The sequence below is a fragment of the Phoca vitulina genome, unplaced genomic scaffold (assembly GCF_004348235.1).
Source record: "Phoca vitulina isolate PV1807 unplaced genomic scaffold, GSC_HSeal_1.0 scaffold3, whole genome shotgun sequence".
In the NCBI taxonomy this organism is placed as follows: Eukaryota; Metazoa; Chordata; class Mammalia; order Carnivora; family Phocidae; genus Phoca; species Phoca vitulina.
The window spans coordinates 12,513,923-12,538,781 of NW_022589706.1; the positions used below are offsets into that span (position 1 = coordinate 12,513,923).

The 24,859-nt window shown below is 38.0% G+C and overlaps 1 protein-coding gene and 1 long non-coding RNA gene across 7 annotated transcripts in view; both read right to left on the reverse strand.

The window, feature by feature from the left end:
- Window positions 1-24,859, reverse strand: part of KCNIP4 (potassium voltage-gated channel interacting protein 4) — a 1,108,185-nt gene that overhangs the window by 962,636 nt on the left and 120,690 nt on the right. The gene's annotated exons all lie outside the window — the stretch shown is intronic.
- Window positions 1-24,859, reverse strand: part of LOC116627499 — a 171,947-nt gene that overhangs the window by 70,092 nt on the left and 76,996 nt on the right. For 4 of the 5 annotated variants that reach the window (XR_004298494.1, XR_004298493.1, XR_004298495.1 and 1 more), the window contains one exon: window positions 1,272-1,417. This is a non-coding gene — a long non-coding RNA (uncharacterized LOC116627499). Of the gene's footprint in view, window positions 1-1,271; window positions 7,239-24,859 lie in introns of those variants that run through there. The other variant, XR_004298496.1, reaches the window with a different exon arrangement.

Here is a 24,859-nt window from a genome sequence, read left to right on the forward strand (position 1 = left end):
TTTCACTCTCTTTTTGTTTTTAACTTTGCAATAAATTAACTGCCACATATATTATGCAATTCAGAGCAGATGATACACAGCCAGTACGAAATCCACCTTTAGGTGCCCTAAGACGACTCCATTCTGGCAAGAAGTGACAAAGAACAATAAAACATTTGGTCAGCATTGAGACTTAAAATAAAAAGCACTAAAAACGTGATTATTTCCTCTGCAAAAACAGATTGTAGCTCTGACAGTTTTATAAGCATGTATATGAACCTTTACCACCATTTTGAAGCTTCTCATCTATTACTAAAATGATGCTCCATACATTTTAAAAAAGCCATACTCATTGTATACTTTCTTGCCCACCTTAAAGCTTAAAACAAAGAAGGAGACTATTTTATACATTTATTTGTGTGTTTTTAACTTATTTATTTAGTGAGGTATCACAGAAAAAATAATAGGTTTGTTCTGTAAACGTGTATTTATGTATTTTTATGTATTTTATTACATCAATTTGTACACAGCAAAGGACTAAGAATAATAGTAATAAATGGTTATATTTCATAATGCCTTATAAATTTAGAAAACACTGGAACAAACATGTCTTCTTTCTTACAGACAGTTTCTAAAGAGGGTAGAACAAATAAGATCATTAATTTACAAAGGAGGAAACCAAGCCTGGCTTTATCAAGTGGGCTGGGCAACAACTGCCTAGTAGGTGGCCTTGCTAAGACCGGGACCCGGGTCTCTGATGTGGTCAGCACCACTGTGGAGACTACAGAGCCAGATCTTGGTGCCGCTTCTCACTAGCCATGTGACCTGGGCTAAGCCATTTCACCCCCTGTGCTTGGGTTGCTCCATCTGTATAATGAGGATAATAATAATGACTTCCTGTGAGCATTAAACGAGCATCTGGACATGGTAAGCTCGGAGTACTCTCTTGTTCTACCCGTTCAGAACCCTTCTCCCTACATCATAGTGCCTCGTGACCCAGGTGATTTATTTTCAAATATTGTATAGGTTTGAGATATAAATAAGCCTGGATTTGAGTTTTGTCTTTGATACTTATCATCATGTGACTTTGGGCAATTTACATCAGCTCCCTAAACCTACTGCCTCGTCAATAATCATCTCTTCATATAAGTGTTATCTCTATTAAACAAAGTAATGTCCTAAATCATTTAGCATCTGCTCAGCATGGTGTAAGCACATTATTAATGGGAGTTATCATCACCTAACACATATTAACCAACACCTAATACCGTTTCTATAGCTGGAACTCTCACCTGGAGTGACAGGGCCTCTAACCTCATGAAAAGTCAGCCCTCTAGGAGGATTCCTTGAAAATCCCAAGGGGTGTTGAATATGGCAAGTTGTCTCGTCAACCCCATGGCCTCTGCCTCAGTCTTTCTTCCTCTCCAGTGGCAGCCACCTTGGGCAATAAAGGAATTCAGTGAGAGACTCTTCAGGAAGGGCAGGGGGACAAGAAGTCATCTTACTGGACATTCACTGTGGGTCAAACCAATCATGTCCATAAAACTAAAGGAAGGAAGGAAAGCTCTGAGGATCCCTAATAATATGGCTATCAATGCAAATAGGAATTACCACTACCAATATGGATGACATTAGGCCATTTACTGAACGCCCACTAATGCCAAGTTTTGCTCTCAGGGAACAACGGCTTTAGAATGTAGGCACTTCGATCATTTCCATGAGACGAGACGGGGGGCGGGGGGTTGCGGGGGGAGTTGGAGGAGGTTAAGCAGCTGTCCACACTGAGAGTAGCGGTGTTGGGATTTAAACCTGGAAAGCCTGATCCCAGGAATGAAGGTTGATGATTAACATTACGTTCTGTGCTACCGCTAACTCCTAGCTTCCCCGTTTCTTTAACAGAGCCACATTCTCTGCACAACTCAGAAGCCTCAGCAAATCTGCTTCTAAGACTGTGCTTTGGTGAGGCGATTTATTCGTAGGCGTCAAACACGTAAGGCACTTGTATCCTGCGTATTCACAGCCTGGTAGGCGAAAGCATTTCCAAAAGAAATCCAAGTCCAAAATATTAAAGGCTGGACTCTGAGTTTATAGTACCCATTTCCCACAGAATCGGTAAATAAGCAGAGGTAAACCTGACAAGCCGTAGGCAACTCTGAGAGGTACGTCTTTTAAGGTAACAGAGGAGAAATGAGTAATGACGAGGTGTCCCTGTGGGTCAGCATCACAGCTGTTCAGAACATGCAGACTGTCAGGAGGTAGGGTTTCCACTGCTGACGATCCCCTGAGCTGGGCAACAAACTTCTACATAATTCCCTCACCTCCTCATTTTTTATATTGGATTTTAGAATTCCACCTTCAAAGACAGGGAGGGAGTCCCTCATCAACTGTCCCATGCGAACTAACTTCAGTGCCTGTCTCGTCCTCCAGGCGGGACAGCAAATGAACAAAGGAGAAAACAAATCTATGGGTTTGAAGGCAGGCCATCTATAGATTCCCCAAAAGACATTTAGAGTCAAGCCCCAGAACTCAACCACAGGTCTTGTCCGTCTAATTTCTACCTGGAGACATTCATCTTTTTGCAAGTAAACCACACTGGACATTTCAAAATTGGGGAACTCAAACAGACAAAAAACAAAACAAAACAATAAACCAACAACAACCCATATTAGTTTTCACAGGTGAATTTCAAATCTATTTAAGAATAATGCTATTAGTAATGATTAAGCAATTGACTATATAAACAAGGAGATGAAATTTTATTTGAAATGGAGAATAAAAAAGAAAAAACCAAAAACCCAGAGCGCCGTTGAACACAGGCTGAAGTGGGACTTGGTTAATTAGCTGAATGACAATGTGGATGGCGCACAAATTTTGCCATGTCAATCAAAGACACACCATTCATGTGCTAATTAACTACTCAGAGCTCTGTGCTTAGGATTGTGAGGAATACAAAGCAGTCTCAGCCCCAGCCCCTAACCTCTAGAAACCACATCCTACTTTGCAAGATGGAACCAGATGCATTCATTCTACAAGCATCTACCCTGTGCCAGGCATGTTACTGATCACCTAGGATACAAATGACTAAGGCAGATTCTTCCCTCAAGGAATTCACAGCTGATTTGAGGGAAAATCCCTACAAATACTGATGTCTTAGTTCTTTAATGACAGTTAATGCAAAAGTCACCACAAAAATAGTTACCATTCATGGAACCCCTCCTAACCTCACACAAGCCCTTGCCATTTTCACAACAACCTATTACAGTGGATAAGGTCATGTCTTCATCATTGTAACAAACAAAGTAGCTGAAGTCCTTGCCTGTGGTCACACAGCTAAGAGCAGGCATTACAACCCGGACCCAGGGGTTCCAAAGCTCAGGGTATTCTCCCCGCCATGTTACCCCCAGAGGAATCACATACAATGACAGCCAAGAAAAAGAAATGGTACTAACTGTGCTGGAGGAAATCAGGAAGGTCTCACAGAGGAAGGGACTCAAGGAGATAACAAATAATAAAATGTAGTACTATTAGAGAGAACTTTTATTAAATCCATCTTGGCTTATATAAATTCTCATGTACTTTTGGAAAGAATGTATCTTTTACACTTTAATTTAAAAAAAAGAGAAAGAAATTACATTTGCAATATTTCATCTGAGCTAACAATTCATCTTAGGAAATAATAATGGAAGAGAGCTACTCCTAACTAGATAATGGCAACTTTCTATTTGGCTCGTCTCCCTTGTCTCCATACAAGACCACTAGATGGGGATAGCCGCACACCCATTCAGAGGCTAGTCTGAGACATGGTCACACTTCAGGCAGCTTGCTTCACAAACAGTCCTTCTTTTAAAAATCTAAATTTCCATATTATTATTAGGCACAGCAAGTAGGTCACAGAGGGATGGATATTTAAGACTATGTAATGTCTTTTCTATATCTGTGCTAAGAACTGGCTGTGCCTTTCAGAGATAGCTCATGTCTTCCCAACTTAAAAAGTTTTGTAGATAGTTTCCTAAAAAAATGCATAAATCAAAAGCTTTAATGCTGTCTCTGTATAGATCGCTGCTTTTATGTGCAAGAGGAGGTATTATATTTGTGCTTACTTTCTCTTTTAAATTCTGGGGTGGGGGCGAATCACATTATGGGAGCCTGATGCTGTTACTCCTTCTATTTAAATAAATACAATTTCTAAGGCAATCTGCCCAAATTTTGCTTTTCAACAATTACCTGTAAAAATGAACACCAGATTCAGTGTGTGTTTGGTTTAAAGTAAATTGATTTGAATGCAAGCCCAGAACTGAAATTTGATTTCTTCACATTTTCAGTCTCGATATGCTTTCGACACTGGGAAGAGCATGGAAATGTTATTTTGGTGATAAAACCACCTTGAAAAGAAGCTCAGCACGTCGTTTCATGGAAAGGGATCTAGGCAAAGCCATTATACGGAGGGGCAAATGAAAGGAGCCCAGGAAGAAGCCTCGTACAGCCTGTGTGGGTATTAGGTTTAAGTGACAGGAAGAGAGGATAAGAAGCTTCACTGAAAGATGAAGATGATCCAAAGTAAGCACCATGTTCCTTTTCTCAAGAAGCCACCTTGCTGAAGAACCATTTCCTGATAAGCAAGCACAATCCTTAAGAAAGTTTCAAAATTACTTAGGGATGAAAAACATATTTCATCAATGCTGGAAATATTTGTAAGCAACCACTTGAATAGTAAGACCCTCTACATACACTCACCTTGTCCTGTTTTTAGAGCATGTTGCACATTACACTTACGTCTCAGAGAAGAATTTAGGAGATTTTAGGAGAGACATACACCTTACCAAAGCACTGTGATAATTTATGTTCCGCAGCCCAACTCGAAATTTTTAAAACTCTGATTTCCAGGACAAGTTTTGTATTACATTTTCATTTGAATAGAACACAGGAAACCTAGGAAGGAAGAAAGGAAGGAAGGAGGAAGGCAGGCAGGCAGGCAGGCAGGAAAAAAGTACTTCTAAATGCCAGAAGAGGGCTCTGTCCTCAAACTTAAAACTATTTCACACTGTGGCTAAAAGTACTTTTGCTATCCTGAATGATGCTTTTGCATAACTTGGTTCAATTGTTGCATTAGAATCTTGAACCTAACTGTATCTTTAAAGGGTAGAATTACTGCCTTGCAGGATGTCATCATTTACAACACAAACAGTAGCCATTATTTACCTAAGTTAATGACAAAAAGCTAAAAGGATGCTATTCTGTAGCATCACAAACTTCATAATTCGTAACTTCAATGCTTAGCTCTTGCATTCATCCAACTGAAATATGTGATTCCTTTATTTGCTTGCGTATTCCACAAAAATCTCCCTTTTGGAATGCATTATTTTATGAGGACCACTATTTTTCTTGCTTAGCTGGAAAATAAGACAAACACATGAGAGATTGAAGAAGAAAAAAAGGCAAAAGAACGCAAAGTTTCCCAAATATTTCTTTTAGTAATTTTGGTTTATTCCAGAAAATGAGACAAGAGCAAGGATTTATTTGGGCCATGACAATGAGAGCAATATGTGATTCTCTCTGGTGAATGGGATGCCCATGTCCACACGCCAGCTAGTTGGAGGAGGCTTGGCTCCATTGTTTACTACATGTATGACTGTAAGTAGGTTACTTAACATACTTAATCTGTACTTTTCTCAACTGCAGAAAGCAAATAATAATAGCACCTATGGCATACTCACTCTATCCCCGTATCCTCTTTATTTTTTTAAGGCACTTACTATTTTCTGATTGTGCGGGGTGGCTCAGTTATTCATCTATTTTGTTTCTCTCCCGCAACAGTCCATAAGCTCCAAAGCACACAGACCTTATCTTGGCTTTCACATTATTCCTAGTATCTGGAACATGGTAGGCTCCCAACAAATGTTAACTGAAGGAATCAGTGAGGAGCTGTTATAAACCTATATAAGATACTAAGCCAGATCTCGGTACATAGTAAGTCCTAAGAATTTCTGTAACACTTCCTCTCCCTTACATTAATTTTTGTATTTACTTTCCATGGATGGTTCAATAGTATAGATTTTTAAATGTGTGCTAGTGATATAAACTTGCTTTCATAAGTAAACATATTAAGTCAAAACTTAACGATTTAAAGACAACTATTAAGTAAATACTAGTATCGGTGGTGGGTACAAATGGCAATCATTGTAGACATGGTCACAGATAACCGAAGTTTGGCAGACCACTACACGGGGAGTAAGTGTGACAGGAGGTCTAGGTCAAGAGTGAGGATAAAGACCTGGAGTATTCAGGAAGGTCTTCATTTTATAGCTGGGCTGAGGCCAGCAGAGGGAAGAGTAAAGAATCTCTACCTGGGGGAGCCCATGACTTAACATGTACAGACACACAGTTGTATCCAAAGGCACAAAACTACAGCTCTGGGTTCATGGGGGCGAATCCCTGGGTGTGGAGGCCCGTGACTTATACAATCATCCATTGGATGTCATCCTGTGAAAATAGAAGCATCCATGGTTCCTGATTTCTTTATAAACACCAAACCTAGAAAACTGGACATGATGCTTAAAGGCATCATTCTAATGCTAAAAGTATGGGAAAGGAATTTGGAAAGAATCCTTTGGCTCAGAGTCAACAGATGAGAAAAGAAAAGCTACTATCTTAAGCGTTTGGGAGCAGAAATTCTCATTTCCTGAGAAGCAAAGTGAAGTGAGGATGTCCGAAGGGGGTGGAGTGAGATCCCAGGCTTTGCTGGAGCTTTAAAGGTAACAAAGCATAAAATGGGTTCCTGTAAAACAAATCTACACCAAATATAAATGGAAATCTATCCATATACATATAATAGTATCCATTCTTCTGCAGAGAGTATTATGGTAATTATCCAACAATGTTCCAGTTTTTCAAAAAAGACAGTTATTTAATCATGGAAAATAAAATTTATAACTTAAATTCAAGAGGTTGGAGAATAATAAAATCAACACAACTTGAATCCTTCCTTTATGTGGAAATATTTATTTCCACTTAATCATATAAAATCTCCCTATACAAATTGTCTTCCAGGCCTGAGCCCAATCTCTGCCTGAGGAAAAAACATGAAAAGATACCAGAAAAGAAGACAGAATTCTTGGATCACTTTAGATGTTACTTAATTCTATCCCATGTCAAGAGCCACATAAATTGTTTGATAGAATGGTTCACTTTTCAATCTTTTTTTTTTTTTCATGAAAATATATACCCAGTAAACAATGAGCATTAGTGACTCCTTAACAGCATCTGAGTGGAATTACAATGACCACGGGGTGGGCGGGGGGGGGGGGGGGGGGGGAATGCTAGAAATACAGAGTGCTGTCATCTGAGGAGGCTTTTAACCTTAAACTGTGGGGGAAGGTTCAGAGAGTATGAGACCCGGGCTTAAAATAATTGTGGACACCTGAAGTTCCCTTTGTTTCTCCGACCAAATTCACAATTACTCTCAAATACTTTAAGTAAATGTGCCTTTGGCTCTTGTTGTGAACTGAACTGTGTCCCCCAAATTCAAATGTTGAAGCCCTAACCCACAGTGTCTCAGAAAGTGACTCTATTTGGAGAGAGAACCTTTCAAGAGGTGATTAAGTCTGAGGCCTGAGGATTTAGGTGGGCCCTAAAACCAATCTGATTAGTGTCCTTATATGTAATTAGGACACACGGATAAGACATCAAGGATGGGCACAGAGGAAAGACCACGTGAGGACACAGCAAGAAGGTGGCCTCTGTAAGCCAAGCAGAGAGCCCTCAGAAGATATCAAACCTGCTGGCATTTTGATCTTGGACTTCAAGCCTTTAGAACAGTGAGACAATAAATTTCTGTTCCTTAAGCCACATCGTCTGTGGTATTGTTATGGTGGGCCCAGCAGACTAATTCAGTTCTCAGGAAAAAATTCCCTTTTATCTACTCTGTGCAATACTCCTGAAGTAAAACGATGTTTTTACTATCCATCAGTTTCCAGGATGCAACAATTTTAAAACAAATAGGTTACTTAAAATTTGATCAAAGTAGGTGAAAATTCCAAATAAACTTTATTCTCCCCCATTTGAATTGTTTGAAGTTGTTGTGGGTGCCATTCATAAGTGTATATTTCATACAATATATTTTATGTTGTTGTTTCCCTTAAAAATAGATTAATAAAAGAGATGCAAGTATATATTATACAATCTCTGGTAAAATTCTGCAACACATTCATCTTTTAAGACATATTTAAACCCCAATAAATATGGGGATCTCTGTGGTTTACTTCTTATGTAGTATAACATTAAAATATTTTAAAGCAAGTTTTATTCCTGTTTCTCAGAGGGTGTTAAAGGATTTGATTCATATCACCAGTAACATGTTCCATACCCATTTTTCTCTTTCTCCATGATCTGTGGTGCAGGTTCTCTGGAGACTTTCATTCTCCATGAAACAGGTAAATTATATATCTGAGAAATGTACTCTTACAGATCTTTTAATAGGTCTTTTAAAAAGCTTTTCCTCCCTGTTTTTGAAAGGAAGCAACCATCTCTAAGCAATTGACTAAATGTGTGTGCTCCTCTTATTTTTTTAAATAATACACCCATATATTAAAGACGATGGTGGTTTTAAAATAATGCATCTCTATATTATTTAATAACAATGTGGGCTGGCGATTTTATTTTTTTATGTCTGAATAATAAACATTCAGAGTGTGAATATGGGAAGGATGTATCTAGCATTGATTTAATTCTGTAGTTTGCAAGTGGCAAGAATATATATTCTAGAAAGGCCCAAAATGTGTAGACACAGTTCTCTTTAGGTGATTGGTGTTCTACTGTAAAATGATAGGTATCAATAGTTTATGCCTATCATCTCCCTTTAGATTGAGCTCTTCTGACATTGGCAAAGCTTCATTTTTCTTTTGCAAAGGGCTCCATTTTTCTTTTGCATGAATATGTTGTAGGGTTTCCTATAATCACTGGTCACAGAGACCATTTAGCTTTCCCATCTTCTCAACAGCCCTCTTCGATCCCCATGACCCAGAATTTTAGTACTGTCCCATCTTGGCCTGCCTAACTTCACTCATTTTTTCAGAATGATTTGTCCATTTTACTTTAGTCTGTTTGTGTTTCTTATCCAATGGTTTTATCAACGTAGTCTTAGTGCTTGCTAGAGATTTCCACATTTGAACATTTACCTTTTCTCTTCTTTGTGGCCCCATCAGGGTTTCATTATTGTATTTCATTATTCACTTTATTTATTTTTTATTGAGTTATCTTCTTCTGTGATTATTTATCCCAGGCACAATGAATTTTACCTGGTCCTCTTATGTTAAACCAAGAAAAGCATGTAATATTAAAATATATATTGACTTCTGACCCTAGAGGATGAAGTGTGACTCCAAAAAAAATCTAACACTAAATGGTTCAGTAAAACAGTTACTAGCTTTACATGATACTCTGGTAAGTTTCCTACATGCATTCCTAATACATCAGTATGTGTGTGAGACTAATGGAGATGAAATAGTATAAGAGAAAAGGCAGTGCCAATATATAAAGCAGATTTTTATGATATAAAAATGTAAAGCTTTTCATAGGACAGATAATAGATTCTCCTCCACTCCTAGCCCACCAAAAACTATCTTGTGGTTATAATTCTCCTTTTCTTATTTCTCTCCTTTTAAGATATTGCACTTGAGTATATAAAATATGAAAATATATATACACATTATACATACATATTAACATCTAATTCTAGGAGATTAGTGATAGACTTATACAGATAAATGCCAGATCTATCTATCCATCCATCCATCCATCCAACCATCCATCCATCTATCCATCCGCACACATACACACACATATGATTTGGGAATATGTATAGTGTACAATGAAGATTAGAAATGAAAATCCAAAGAGCCAACCTCTTAAGATATTATCCAGGGAGAGGGGAAAAAAATATGTTTAGGTTCTTTGGAGACCATGTAGTTCAAAAGTAATGAAAAGTCTACTTTCAATGGTCACTGAATTTCATAGCTTACACAAAATTTCATTTTTATGTTTGTACCATTCCTCAAAAACTAATTGAACGCCCTGTATTACTGAATGCTTAGAATGCACATAAAATGAACAAATCAGGATGGACAAAAACTACCCCGCTTAAAAATAATCAGTTCTTTAGATAGGTTAAGGATGACTAATACATTTGACTTAGTTATTTGGCCCATCAATATTTTCACCTACAAATAAAATTCTATTCCAATCTTTGACAACATGATCAGAAATGTTTAATTAGCTGACATTTTCCTGGAAGACTGATTTTATATAACAATCTATCCAGAAAAAAACAACTATAATTTCAAATTGTTATGTTCTTGGAAGCATGCACATACCAAGGATAGTCCAGTTAGTACCTTAATGATAAACCATTGGTAATGATAATAGGTGACATTTACTGAGCTCTTCCTACATACCAACCACTGTGCTGAGCACTTTCCAAGAATGACTTTTTTTTTAGTATTCACAACAATCCATTGATAGAGCACCTTACTGACCCTCTTCTACAGATGGAGTAACTGAACTTTAGGGAGGTGAAGTAACTTAGTCAAGGTCTTATTTCTATTCAGTGGCAGAGCCAGGCATTGAATACAGGTATGGATAACTCCAAACTCCACACCCTTAAAGGTTTTTCTAGTTTACCAAAATTGAAAAAGACTTCTGCAAATATTAATCAGTACTTCATTTGTTTCGATACTCTTTGACATTAACACTGTTTAAAAGCATTGTTCCTAGAATTACAAGGTATATGATACCTGATTGTAGGAGGAAGGCAGAGGCAGTAGCTAATAAATTAGCATAAGAGTACCCACTTAAATATGAACTCTCAAATTGCCCAGCCATCTCCTAGTAAAGGGGTGGACCTTGACTTGAACATGCTAAAAACAGGAAAGTAAATATTTGCTGGATGATACAGACCTAATGCAAGAAAGGTAGAGGACTGGAGAGGACATAAGGCACAACTCAATGCCCAGGCCTTCAGAACACCATTGAAGAAAAACTTCTCAACTCCGGAACTGTGACTATGACTTGTATGTCATGTCTCAACCATGTCGCACAAGTGAGTGAGTTCCCTCCCTTCCCTGTTTCTGAAACAGAAATTAGCAAATACAATTTATGGGCAAAATTCGACATGCTGACTCTTTTTGTAAATAAATGTTATTGGAACATAGCCACATCTACTCATTTATGAATTGTCTATTGTTGCTTTCATCCTCCCAAGACAGCTGTGACAGAGGCTATATGGCCACAAATTCGAAAATATTTACCATCTAGCCCGTGACAAAAAATCTGCTGACCCCTAAGCTGTATTACACTGCACAAATAAATGTCTACTGAGGTGAATGAACATGAGTCCAAAGCCATATACACAAGGAAAAAAAAGACTTCTCCAAAAACATAATCCCATTATTTCCCTGGTTGCTTTTTCCCTACGTTTCCTTTCCTAAACATTCTAAGAGTAATACCTATTAACACAAACACACACACACACCCCAAACAAGACCTCAGAATATAAAGATGAGTAAGAGAGTACATATCATCAAGGAACTTCCTGTGAGGAAAGACAAACATTTTAGCAAATAATGAAAATGCAATTCTAAGAGCTATAAGAGATGTCAGAACAAATTGCTAAGGGAACTTATACAAGGGTTGGAAAGCCCTGTCTCAAAGTCTGAGGAGTCATTTACCTTGTCACAGCCTTCCTCTATCAGTGAAGAAAATTCTACTTGATATGCTGTAACTTTGAAAATCTGGTACCAAAAGGCTTAGATCATGTCATTGCCAAGATACTGATGATGTACGGTTACAAGGAGAAGAAACTTCAGAATGGGATATTCTTTAAGGTCCTTCCATCCTGTTTTAAGTCATGGAAAATGTTGCATGTTTGCTACTTTGCAATATTTATGTTAGTAACACACATACACATACACACAATATATAAGTTACACACAGATATGCGCGCGTGCACACACATTTCTTCTTAGTACTCCAAATGAGAAAAAGTTGTAACTGGAGGTCAATTTGTCAATCATGTAGGTATAGAACAGATGAAGGAAACAGGTCTTCTCATCTCAGGAAAGGAGTACTTGTAGTGTCCATGGACTTTGACCATACACCAACTTCTCTCTAACTTTGCCTCCTAAGACAGGGGTCAGCAAATTATATAGTACATGCCCAATTCAGCCCATGGCCTGTTTTTGTATAGACCATCAGCTAAGAATGGGTTTGACTTTTTTAACTTTATTAATTGATAAATACAATTGCATATATTTAACGTGTACAATATGATGATTTGGTATACATATATATTGTAGGAGGGGTTTAAAGAGAAAACAAAGAGCAAGTGATAGAGATTATATGTCTATGCCTAAAATATTTACAGAAAATGTTGCAAACCTCTATCAAAGATAGGGAGATCTGAAACATTTAGACTTTTGAAATAATTACAGAAAAGAGTCAAAAAATAACCAAGAAATTAATGGAGGTGATAATAATATTATTGTCAAGTAAAAAAACTAAAGTCTGTTGAAAATTCCTTTGACTTATGTCTCTCTCTTACAATTCAGAATCTATTTACTTTTCATAAAAATAACCAATAATTTAGTGTAGAACTTAATAAGGAAAGGAAACCCTCCCCTTCTTTTCAAATGTAGACACTCCCTATTTAAACAGACACGTGTAGATTCTCTTACTCTATCCTTCCCTCTCTTATCTTTCATTCATATTTTCCATTCTGTTGTCTTTCTGTACTGGTCTAGACAATTTTCTCAGTTTTTACCATCCCGATTATTACTACTCTCTTTAATTATATCTAATATGAAGTATAAATTCACCTTTACACTTTTATTTTCAATTATTATATATTTTATTTCTAGAAATTCTACTTTCTACTCATTTAAAAAAATATATTTATTGAAAACCTCCTATGTACCAGATACTATTCTAAACACCAGTGATAAAGCACTGAAGGAAAGACTAAATGCATAGATTTCAGTAGGGATAACATAAATATATAAGCAGAATGTATATCAGATGGTATTAAGTGCTGTTAAGAAAAATAAAACAGAGAGAAAGAGAGAGTGCTGTAGGGGAAGAACATCTCTGCCCATGTAGCCTGTATTGGATGAGGAACAACCTGGGACATCTGAGTTGCTATGGGCCTGGCTTACACATAATAAAGGCCACAACCGAATCTTATCATTCATGCCTGTGACAATAAGGAGACTGGGGAGAGGCAGTCTGATCTCGTACACTGAGACTGTCTCCTGGGCTCCCTCTAGGGTTTCTGATGATGATTGGGTTTCTGTAAGTATCTTGGGACATCTTTAAAGTAAATATTAGGCTTGATATTTTTTTAGGACCCACAGTTAGTATAGATTTGAGCTGTTAAACCATCAAAGGGCTGAAATATGATTACAAATTCCAAAGGGAAATTTTACTTTTTCCCTTTATCCATTGCCAAGTTTTAAGACAAATAACTTTTCTTGCAGCCTGTTTTTTGCACACCTAGAAGGTCCCACAGCTTTATGTGTCTGTGCGTGGGGGGAATATTGTCATATTCCCCACCTAGCAGAGGTTCTAAGTTTTGTTCCTTTTCCTCTATGCCCCTATTGCCATCAAAACAGAGATTCACAGATATCCATGATCAGAAGATATCATGAGACAGACAGCAGCTTTAGTACTACATTCTTTTATCTCTGGATTTCAGCTTCCTTTTCACTTTTGGCCTCTAACGATCTCCCCTGTATTCTTGCCAGCCTAAGCAATGCATTTCAAAAAATGCTTTACCTAGTCATCCAGTGTTTTTTTAACTGTTTTGTGGTAAAAAATAAAAATTGTCTGGAATATAGTCTGTCTTGCTCTTTTCTCAACTTAATTTGGACAAAAAATCTCCTTTAAAATAGTCTCCACATAAAGCACAAAATTTCAATAGCTGAGTTAAGAGAAAGCTCCTGAACTTCCTCCAGGTTCATGACTAGAAATGAGTTCCTTCCCCTAAAAGTGCTCATTCTACCAGCTCCTTAAAAAATTAAGTCAGCAAAGACGAGATTAATTGAATCAGGACGGTTACTATACTAATTTAAAACCAGTAGAAATTTTGGCTAAGCTGTAAGATTCTAATTAGTGGTTTTCGTTGTTGTTTTTACTGTTTTCAGCTACAATCATGAAAGAGTTGCTGCGTTTCATTTCTTATATATAATCTTCACTTTACTAGGGTTAGATTTGTTTTAACAATGTTCACCAAATGGGCTTTACCACCATTTCTTTCCCTCTTTGGTCAAAGAAGGAATTATAAGACAAATCAGATCAGCTCAATTAACATTGTGTAGCTATCATTTCTAAAGAAACACGCACACATCCACACACCCACACACAATAAAACAGGGACTCCCAAGGCAACACACTTTCAAATAAAATACAAGTTTGCAATCAAAAGAAATAAATTGTTTGCCTTGAGACAACAGTCCACACCCCAAACATCTGCATTCTGTTCTCAATAAATGGTTTTTACTCTCATCATTGTTCACATGATGATCAGGGGGAAGAAAAAGCCAATAATAAAACAGGGCCTAGAGGAATTGAAGAAAAAATTCAATATTGCTTACTTTAATACAGAACTCCTCATACAAACTCTTTCCCAAAATAAATTGAAGATATAGCAGAATGCAATATACTGCCAAACATAACATGCATAACATGTGATGCAGAACATAAACCCTCCCTGATGTCTCAGGTAATCAAGGATACTACAGCTTCTAAAAGGAATTTCAGTGATAACATTTGCCAACATTTCTCATGAGAGAGCTCTCCTGCTTCCTTTAGTCAACCTGGGGCAAGCACTTTCCTTGCATTTATTCTCTAAATCAGGAACGTTGCAAGGCATGATGCAAGATTCTTTCAAGGATCTCCTTTCATTATTTCTCAGGAAAATTCAGTGAAGCATTATGTCCATTTTTCAGGAAGCTGAGGTCAGAGAATTTTACATATTTTTCTCACATGATTTAAGTACTTAGTAGAAGAAGCTATATTCTAAAAGAGACCGTCACAGCTTCCTGTCGAAGGCACTTTTACCATTATACTGGTAATAGAAGGTATTTTTTTTTTATTTATTTGAGAGAGAGGAAGAACGAACAGCGGGGAGAGACAGAGCGGGGGAGAGAGAGAGAGAGAAGAAGCAGCAAGAAGACGACTCCCTGCTGAGCAGGAAGCCTGATGTGGGGCTCTATCCCAGGACCTGGAGATCACGACCTGAGCCAAAGGCAGACGCTTAACCAACTGAGCCACCCAGGCGCCCCTAATAGAAGGTATTTTGACGTGTGGAATTTTTTTTAATTTATGAAAAAAATGAATATATGTAGTTAAGGGAAACCTCTAAAACAGGTAGATAAATGTGCAACAGTAGGTAAGTATTAGATAAGTAATAGGTCAGTAGTAAGTAAGACCAGTGGTTTTTCAAGCTGACTTAAAAATGAGAACAGTAACTACCTATTATTCCCCAAGAGTTTGCTTTTTACTTTGTATCTGGAATGAGAGAGAGAAGGGGCAGGACATTAAAATGGTGGTTCTAGAAATTGCACTGTGGAATGGGTTAGGCCACTATGAAGACATTTGTGACCAAAGCAATACCAGTTTGGGACCCAAGTGATAAAGTGCCTAGAATAAGCCACTGGTTGGTTTGGGTCCTCCTTCAGGAGATGTAGCACATTCATCCAACCAATGAATAGCACTACCATCTCTTGAGTTACCCAAGCCATACCCCCCCTCCTATTACCATGCCCCTAATCCATTACCCAATCCAATTAGTTTTACAATAAAATGTATCCCAAATGAGTCTACATCTCTCCACCTCAATTTCCTCTGCTGTAATCCATGCTTTCCTCATTTCTTACCTGAATAAGCCTCCCACACAATTTCCCCACATCCACAGTGAATCCTCACCAATACCTTCTTCACAAAACATCCAGAAATCTTTGCGCAATGTACCGTGATATGGTAACATCATTATCCTCCTTAGACCTTCAATGGTTCTCTTCTGCTCTTTGGAAAAAATAGATGAAAATATCCAACATCCAGGTCCTCTAACAACCTATGTAAACCCCCATGATTCCTCCTTGTCCTCTATTCCTCCTGGTCTTCTCTCAGATTCTCCAGAGCACTGCATTTTCTCCAGTCTCAGGGTCATGAGTTCAAGCCCCACATTGGGCATGGAGCCTACTCAAAATAAAAAAAGAAGAAAAGAGAAAGAAAAGAAAAGAAAAGAAAAGAAAAGAAAAGAAAAGAAAAGAAAAGAAAAAGAAAGAAAGAAAGGAAGGAAGGAAGGAAGGAAGGAAGGAGGGAGGGAAGGAAGGAAGGAGGGAGGGAGGGAGGGAGGGAAGAAAGAAAGAAAAGAAAGAAAGAGAAAGAAAGAAAGAAAGGAAAGAAAGGAAGGAAGGAAGGAAGGAAGGAAGGAAGGAAGGAAAGAAAGAAAGAAAGAAAGAAAGGAAGGAAGGAAGGAAGGAAGGAAGGAAGGAAGGAAGGAAGGAAGGAAGGAAGGAAAGAAGGAAGGAAGGAAGGAAGGAAGGAAGGAAGGAAGGAAGGAAGGAAGGAAGGAAAGAAAGAAAGAAAGAAAGAAAGAAAGAAAGAAAGAAAGAAAGAAAGAAAGAAAGAAAGAAAGAAAGAAAGAAAGAAAGGAAGAAAGAAAGAAAATAAAATAAAAAACAGGGGTGCCTGAGTGGCACAGTCGGTTAAGTTCCGACTCTTGGTCTCAGGATTGTGGGATCAAGTCCTATGACAGGCTCCATGCTCGGCAGGGAGTCTGCTTGAGATTTTCTCTCCTTCTCCCTCTGCCCCTCCCACTTGTGCTCTCTCTCTTGCTCTCTCAAATAAATAAATCCTTAAAAATAAAATTTAAAAAACAAAATAAATAAAAATCAGAATTGGAATCTGAAAGAAAAAACATGAAAAATATCAAATATACAGGCTAAAGCATTTTTCTACAAAGAGGAATAGGAATCTATAGACATTTAAAAACTGCTTATCCTGAAACTGATAACCTACACATCTCCATGAAAGTTAAGACTTACTTTATAGCTATGTTGGTATGTGGCTATCTGATACATGAGTCCATGAGAAGGACAACGGGTCATTAATTCTAAGGCAGCTTGCCATGCATATCAATAAATCACATTAAGATCACCTATATAATTAATACAAGTTGGTTACAAATCAATTCAACAACAATTTATTCTTTCAAATTCTAAAAATATATGGGAGGTTTCCAGAAAATGTTAATAAACCATGGCTCCAGGTTGGTAAGAACATTAAACAATGTGTCATATCATTATTATATTTGTGCCAAGGTTCCTCCATTGGCCAACTGGGGTTAAAATTCTCTGTTATTCAGTGGCCCTCTTAATGGGACAAAATTGCTGACCTTTCTAATCCTCATTACACATACAACTAATTGCATCTATGAGTTGCTCATTGAAATGAAAATTGTCTCCTGGGGCACCCTCAATCAAGGGCAAATATAGCAAATTGGAGCCTTGCCTCAATGTTACTTCTATAAGTTATTGGCATGTAGAACTTTACATAAAATTTAGGAATGAACCTGGCAGGATAAACTACTACATTGCTCTGAAAGCTAGGTTTAGATTGAATATGATTGTCCAAAATGTTTTCGTAAGATAAAAATAAAATGAAAATTGTAGTAAAGTCCATGTATAGGCATATATTCAATCACAATGAAAATAATCCACTTACAATGTATATTTCGGCATATATATATATATATATATATATACACACACACACATATACATATACATGTATCTCATGGAGTAGACGGAATGACAATCAATGGTTTCAGGGTGTGAGGTACAATTTTGGTGTTGTCATACCCAACATGGAACAGGACTTGCCTTCATTGCTCATCTTCCCTAGGTCAAAGATAGTTAATATGTGAAATGGATAACTAGTCTTAAATCATGTGAAAGGTCCATTTTAAGGAAAATATTGAAATTCTAGAATTCCCTCTAGATTCTATTCTCTTTCATAAACACGATTCCATTAGCTCCAAATCTGTAACTTGGGGATAGCTCCCTGGATTGACCTTCACTCTATCCTAGAAGAACAGAGGCATCACCAAATCCCTGCTTGGAGCTTCTCAAGGGAAAAGCTGGCCTGAAAAGAAACTCTAAGATAGGGAATTCCTGACATACCAACCTGGTCTTCACAGCTCAAAAATTTTAAGACATACATTTCCTCGATGGAACAGTAAGGTCCAGGATGAATCCCTCTGGATAAGAAAGCATGGCTTCACCTAACACATTTTGAATTTAAGGCTCTGACCTTCCTGAGATTCCTGGGCATTCATTTGGCATATGAGAGGATACAAGAAACTCATGGTGTGATGTTGTATCTCCATAAGAGCTTTACAGTGTCTACCCTATTTCAATCACAGGACGTTTCCAATCCTTTCACTTGACAGACTAAGGATCACTGCATGCTACCTTAATGATCTGCACCTTCCATCATGAGTGTCATGAGTTTAATTGGTGGAGCCCCTCTGATGGGTCAGACATTGTGTTAGGCTTTTGCAATTTGAAAGGGAAATGATTAATGAGACCAGGCCCTGCCTATTTAGAGCTGGCATCCCAGAGTGAAGTGAGGCATTAGTCAAAGAATCCTACGGACCACATAACTGCCTACCAAGCTTAGAACTTGTGCCCTTTGGTCAAGGTAATGTAGATGGTAGCAATATTTTACAATTCAACGGAGCACTCTGGAGCCTCCAACTAGACAGCTCACTGGGGGACCGGGACTAGATGACCCAGCAGACAGAGACACCATGAAGGGTACCCTGAGGGGATCAGCACCAATGGAGACTATGGAGTATAGACAGGCAAAGACTTCTGGGAAAGGAGGATGAAGATGAGAGAAAAAAAATAATAATAAAACTACCACTGACTTAACACCAAATGTATACCACGTAACTCATGTACATGATCTCCTGTCTCCTATAAAGTACATAAAACAAAGACCTCTCAATTTCATAAATGAGGAAGTGATACACAGAAAGACAACATGGCCCAAGTTCACAAAACTGCTAAGTCTCACAGCAGGTAGAAGAACTCCCAGGGGCACGTGTTCTCTAAATCTTTATCCATTCCCTCCCCCAAGCCCCTCTACTGGTTCTTCCCCCAAACCTTATACCAATCAGAGAATTCTCACTGGCACTTGCGGAATTCAGAAAGCTGTGATCACAGCATTTGCCATCGTCCAATACCAACTTTTGGGTTGAACATGAAAATAGGCTTTTGGGGCACCGGGTGGCTCAGTCGCTTAAGCATCTGCCTTTGGCTCAGGTCATGATCCCAGGGTCCCGGGATTGAGCCCTGAATCAGGCTCCCTGCTCAGTGGGGAGCCTGCTTCTCCCTCTCCTGCTCCACCTGCTTGTGCGCTCCCTCTCTCTATTAAATAAATAAATAAATTTTTTAAAAATAAATAAATAAATAAAAATAAAATAAAATAGGCTTTTGTCCTCCCAGTATATTCCATTCCCACTTTGCTCTTAGGGGATAGAACAGGGTAGGGGAATAGGGAGGACGAAGTATTAGCACCATCTGTATGAAGCAGAGAAAGATATTTATGACACACTTAGCCCGAGCCCCGTGGCTCAAAAACATGGAGACAGGAATAACAGGGAATGTGAGAACCGGAAATTCCTTAATGAATAGCAACACATTCTGCCTTTATAACAGTTTCAACACTGAGGCTCTGACATGGCCATTTCATCCTACCTCAATGGAGATAAGCCACCTGAGTTTCCAAAGTTAGAGAAAGACCTCGAAGTGTAAAACCCAGCATCTGATTATTGCATGAATCCTCCCCTCTACTGTTCACCGCGGGCGTCCGTGGCACTTTAAGGAGAAGGATGCAAGTGAAATAGTGAAGGAATATTTTAGGCTAATTAAACCACCACTCACATCTTAAAGAAAGCTTCAAAGCAAATTAATGAAATAGATAATAAAATGCTATCCAGGTGTTTTCAACAAAGCCTTTCCTCTTATGATCCTGCTTTACAACCGGGGTGAGAATACCCACAGCAAAGGTCGGAGGAAGTGGGCAGAAGTCACTGGGCCTTTCACGCACATGAGGATAGGAGCTCCTAGCACTCTCCCGCTGGATTCCAAATAGAAAAGCTACAGAAAGAAGAGATTAAAATAGCTTTGGGGACAGGTCGGAGTGGTATTTTTCTTTTCCCTTTTTCCTCCTCTAAGACTGAATAAATGTAGTATGCATGATTTGACCCAGAAAAGGAGTGTGTGACACAGGCCAGATAAGGATACAACAAGCATGAAGCTTGGAGGAATTTTAAATAGGCACATTCGAGGGTGTTTCTGAGAAAGCTGCAAAATGTGTCTCGGGCACATTTTGGGTTGAACATGAAAATAGGCCTCAGGGGGAGCCCTTGTTGGAGTTGCTAGTAAGACAAAATGGCAATTATTCATGGAGACCTTCCAGAAAGTTCTCATGTCCACAAATATTGTTAGTGTTTGATAGGAGTTATACCCATTTTTCCATTAAGCAATCATCAGGAAATAAAGAAGGCCAAAATACTTGTGAGCAATGATGTGCCAGATAAATGCATACTGTTTGGCTCAATAAAATAAATACCCTGAGGAATCCCATTCACCAGACAAATTGGTATATTCCTAATACCATAATCCAGGCCTTCTTGGTAGCTGTGCTTAGCATAGATGTTCTGCAGCTATACATATTTAAAATCATTCTTATCCCTTATTTTTCTCAGAAAAAAATGCATTCATTTCTAGAAAAAGAGTCTGCTTTACTTTAGATTATCCTCATGTTTTTCTTATTTTTTTTCCCCTAAGGATCAGGATGGTGAACTGATCACGGCCTTCTGAGATTCCAGGAAAATAAGCATTGTATCAATGATAAATATTCCTTCTTTATAATACTCTCCAGAACAAGTATCATGCTAAGAATCAAGCACAGATATCTAAAGGGATATCCCATATGCTGTAGAAGATGCAAAGAAATAAACACAGGGCCTCTGTACTTAAGGGACCCACATCCTAGCTCAGAAAATAAACAATGAAAAATAATACTGTAGGACAGCACCCTGAGCTATCAGCTGTCAAAGTGTTGGGCTTGTTATTAAATATCAGGATCCACAGGAGTTGTTGAAGTAAACACTGTACTTGGCCACACCAGAAATTGTAGTGAAATTAATCTCAGTCCATAAATCCAAACTACACAAAAATGTCAATTTCTTTATTTTCCTAAATCAATACAAATCCAACTCTGTGCTAAAATTGTATCATAGGATAGAAAATAAACCACCAGATCATACAAAAATCACACAAAGATCTCAGGCTATTACATAATGCTGAAGAACTGAGTAGCCCCCTCTTCAGGAAGGCCATTAGTGCAAATCATTGGTTCACTCATTGTTTCAGACAACATAAGCCCCTTCTCAGCCATAAGCTCTGATGCTTCTGTGTAATGCTTGGGATATTGGATTCTAGGTCTGGGCATTTGCATCAAACTGAAAATCTGCACGATGTTGTGCCTGAGTCCAGCCTCCCTAAGTGCCCCAAGAGGCTACCTCCTCTGATGTTTTATCACCTCTCCAGATGCTACCATTATCTGAAAAGTTTCCCAATATTTGTAGAACCCTAAAACATCTGAATTCTTCTAAATCTGGAAGGCAAGAAATTCCTCTCGCTTCTCTTTCTTCCCCTTTTAGAGTAACTCACATGACCTCCACAACAAATGCATTTACAGAAGGAAGCAAGAGTTTCCAGCTTCAAGCAGATTTATTTTCTGCCTTGCAAAATCCCCAAAGTGAGAACATAACTACCTGGTTAAAACAGGGAAGGATACACTCACTGTAAGAAGAACAAACAGTGTTAAAATCACAAATTATAATTTACCACAGATTTCCTACTCAAAATAAATATTAACAGAGAAATGTTATTTAATAATTTTTACAAGACCTAGATAAATACTGGGCTAAGATAAATCACTCGTCTCTCAATAAGAAATTGTTATCGTCTGTTTTAGATCAGGCTATCGTAACAAAATATCCTAGACTGGGTGGCTTAAATAAGTAATATTTGTTTCTCACATTCTGGAACTCGGGATGTCCAATGTCAAAATGCTGGCAGATCTATTGTCTGGTGAGAACCCTCTTTCTGGTAGGCAGATGACCCTATTCTCCTTGTGACCTCCCATGGCAAAGAGCAGAAAGAGGAAGCAAACTCTCTTAAGACTCCTCTTTTAAGAATGCTAATCTCATCATGAAGGTTCCATGGTCATGACCTAATCACCTCACAAAGAGCCCATCTCCAAATACCATCACCTTGAGGGCTAAGGTTTCAACATATGAATTTTGAAGGGACACAAACATTCAGTCTATCATAGCATCACCCTAAAGAAAACTTTCAAGAAACCTGCCCAATGGTCACAAACCTTGAAACTTAATACAAGTATAGCAATTCAAGGACACATATCCCGTTATCACTGGTACAAACCATAAACAAACAGAAGTAGAGTACAGAGGAGAGAAACAGGCAGACTAATGTAAATATATTATTTTTGTTGCATGTGAAAACCCTTTAAAATAAGAGCTACATTTCGAAAATGTCAAAAATATCATTATAGCATATACTTTCCCTATCAAATGCAGTGAAGTATAATTGAAGGAAGGAAGTGCCCCCTTCAGACCCTTGTCATTTATCCTTCACTTGATGAGCAATTATTGGAGACAGAAATACTCCCTGAAACAATTCCATAAATCACTTTTGCTGGTTTCTGTATAAAGATAGAATCGTTCATGTCCTAGATCTGAGCCACCAATGAATTATATATAATATGAAAAAATAATTCTCAAAATGTATTCAGTGTCTCTCATGTGCCAGACATGGCGCTATGTGCTTTATATACATCATTTCAAGTAATAGCCAAAGAAACTCTGGTATATCAGTATTCCTATTATATTTTTACAGGTGAGGACAGTGAGGCTGCTTAAGGTGGTACTTAAGGCTGCACTAGGAATCATGGGTGTGTAACTCATATCTTTCTAATCTAATCATTTTCCAATCTAAGACTCTACGAAATACCATGGAGTCTTAATCAAAGGATAACTAAACTTAAAAGTTTAGTAAAATCAGATACATTCTATAGGTATCAAAGTAGGTGAATGAGCCCCCAAAAGCAAAAGACTAAAGAGCGGCCTGTTCAGGCTCACACAGCTCTAAGGAGAAAAGGAAACTGAAGCCCCATTTACCCAAACTTCAAAAGCCCTATCACTACCTTCAAGCTAAGGACTCATGTAATGTCTCCTCCAGGCATAGGGGGTCCTTAATGACTATCTCAGTGTTCTGTCCCACAGGATATAATGTCCTGCTCCAACAGAGACAATTAAAATAGACATGAAACTTGTTTCTGTAAGATGAGGAGGGAGTCCCAGCTCTAACAAAAGTTACTTGGTATCAACTTTGGCCAAGTCATGTGCTCTTTCTTGAATCCATTTTTACCAACTTTATAGAGTTCTGGGGATCAAAAATATAAGCAAAAGTACTAGGTGAACTATAAAATGTTATACAAATTATACCTGTTTTTAAGTCATTTAATCATTCATAAGAAATTCTATGATCGTAGTGCACACTGGGTTAAGAATACGGACTCTAGAACCATCTGCTGGTTGAACCCTGTTTCAGTCACTGACCAGCTATATGATCTTGGGCAGGTTGTAAAAAATCTCCTTATCTGTAACTTTTCTAAGGATTAAACATGCTCCTGTAAAATGAGGATAATAATGTAAAATGGGGAAAGCAGTAAGGACTGCTGTGAGGAATAAATAATGCTAATACATGTAAAAGCTTTTATAATGGTGTAAAATAAGCTAGCTATCATGGCCAATGAAACCACCAGCACCACCACCACCAGAAACATCATCAGAACCATGATCACTAAAGATCTAATAGTTCTTTCAGTGATGGAATTCTCAGAGATTTCAAAGAAGATAAAAGGAAAAAAAAAAGGTATCCTGCACACTCATCAGATGATACTAATAAGTGTGCAAGAAACCCTTTTGCCCCAGCAGGTCTCAATAACAACAACTGGGTACATTTATTTCCTCTCTCAGAGTACAACACAGAGGAACCAGGAGGGGTGTTCAAAGCCAGGTGAAGACATGAATATTTAAAAAAAAAAAAAAAAAAGGAAAAATACCTTGACCACTAGCCCACTAGCTTTAACACACATAGCATAATTATTTTCTTCAGATATGTAGACAGATTTCTGCAAGCATGCATTGAGACACAAAAAAAATTGCCATGTTTTATCACTTGATAAAAGTTGAATACAATACCTCTCATAAAAGTACTGCCTGTGAAAATATTAAAACACTTTTTAAATGAAAAAGAGTTCATGAAATCTCTTATTCAGATCTCTCCAAGCCAACACATTATCTCCCCCCCATTAAAGAGCTGTGGGCCATCTGTCCCATCTAGGCTACCAGCTGGTATGATCTCCAGAAATATCTCCTCAATTGTAGGTACTAATTAGGTTTTTCCATATGAACACATTGTAGGTTAACTATTTACAAATACAAATGTTTAAATCCAGTTTCATCTTTGCGGTAAGTTACTAGATTTTGATATTCACTTTTTTGAAGGTGAGATTCATCTGCGGGAGGTTGACCTGTTTCTACTGTTAACGTTACCACTGGTGGGAACAATGGCATGTTTTTGCTCTCACCCAAAATCAAACTTAGAATTATGGTCTCATTTTAAAAAAAAGCAATTGTATCAGAAACCAACTGTGGGTTCCAAAG